Source organism: Lipotes vexillifer, unplaced genomic scaffold (assembly GCF_000442215.2).
Source record: "Lipotes vexillifer unplaced genomic scaffold, Lipotes_vexillifer_v1.1 scaffold680, whole genome shotgun sequence".
Taxonomy (NCBI): domain Eukaryota; kingdom Metazoa; phylum Chordata; class Mammalia; order Artiodactyla; family Lipotidae; genus Lipotes; species Lipotes vexillifer.
This window is the reverse complement of record NW_006780838.1, coordinates 1,258,911-1,260,108: the sequence shown is the minus strand read 5'-3', so window position 1 is coordinate 1,260,108 and position 1,198 is coordinate 1,258,911. Positions and strand designations below refer to the sequence as shown.

The window sequence follows — 1,198 nt, the reverse complement described above, 5'->3', positions numbered from 1 at the left end:
CGCCCGCGCGGGAGTCCCGCCCCCTGCCGAGCTCTGCCAATCGGGGGGCCCGGCCCCTCCCCTCCCGTGCCGGGAAGCGGCCTGGAAGGGCGCCAGCCCCTCCACCTCGTCCGGAGGGTGGGCGGAAGGGCGCTCGTTGGCGGAAGGCGGGGAGGGAACTGCCGGCTGGGAGCAGGCCCGAAGCAGCGCCTCCGCCCCACTCCTTCAACAAGTCTGGCTCCGGTTACCTCAGGGCTGTGACCCCTGAGGTAGTTGAGGCCGGGGAAAGGGTGGCCCACCCAGGGCGTGATGCCGCCCAGCCCCCAAGCTTCCCGAGAGCGCCGACTGGGAGACCCTGAGGCTGCCCCGCCTCCGCAGCCCGGGAGCCCTAAGTCCCTCCTACTCCCCAACGGCTACCTCCGGCTCTGTCTCCAGGGCAGCCGAGCATGGCCGTTCGCCCCACCCCCACAGCCTCCTTCCCGGCACGCGGAACCCTCGGCCGGTTTCCAGGGAAACCGAAACTCGGGCCGTCACGGCAACGGTCTTATCTGGCGGTGCCCCCACCCCCGTACTGTAGAGAGGAGCCAATGCCCAAAGGCAAGGGACACACGGCCAGGAGGGTCCCTTAAAAAAGAGCTTTTAAACCCTGAGGGAAGGAGAATGTAAGTCTTTAGGTTCGGTGACCCCGGGGCTTCTCTTCGTCCAGACTGCCGCATTGCACCCTCCTCTAGGTTTACCCCCCAAAGTCAGGGGGTGGCACCTCCGTGCGCTTACTGCAAGGATCTTGGTGCGTCTGGGCTACAAGTCGCGGGCTGGGGGCGGGGGAAGGTGTTTCAAGGGCGCCACCCTGCGGAACGAGCCACGCCCAACCCCCCCGCCCCCCCGTGATAGTCTCAGGCTGAAACCAGTTCCCGCCCAGGCACTGCGGGCGGGCGCGGTGGAGGAGCCGGCCACCCCACGCCCTTCCCACCCGCCGGGGCACTAACGCGCGGCAGGCGGTAAGGCAGGGCCACGGACCGAGCTGACACTGAGCCGCAGGGACCGTGCCGATCGCGGGGCTCCGCGGGGCAGCCCGGCGGGGGAGGGGAGCCGAGCGCCACCACCGCGCTCCCCCGCGCACGCGCGCCGGTCCCCCGCCCCCTCCCGGGCGGGGAGCCCCGCTGACGTCAGCCGGGCCATGTGCTCGGCGCCCGCGTGGAGGCGGGCGGGGGAGCCGGGG

General features: G+C 71.3%; 1 protein-coding gene across 1 annotated transcript in view; it reads right to left on the bottom strand.

Annotated features, from left to right (window-relative positions):
• Positions 1 to 1,198, bottom strand: part of MNT (MAX network transcriptional repressor) — a 15,139-nt gene that overhangs the window by 6,530 nt on the left and 7,411 nt on the right. The window lies entirely within an intron of this gene.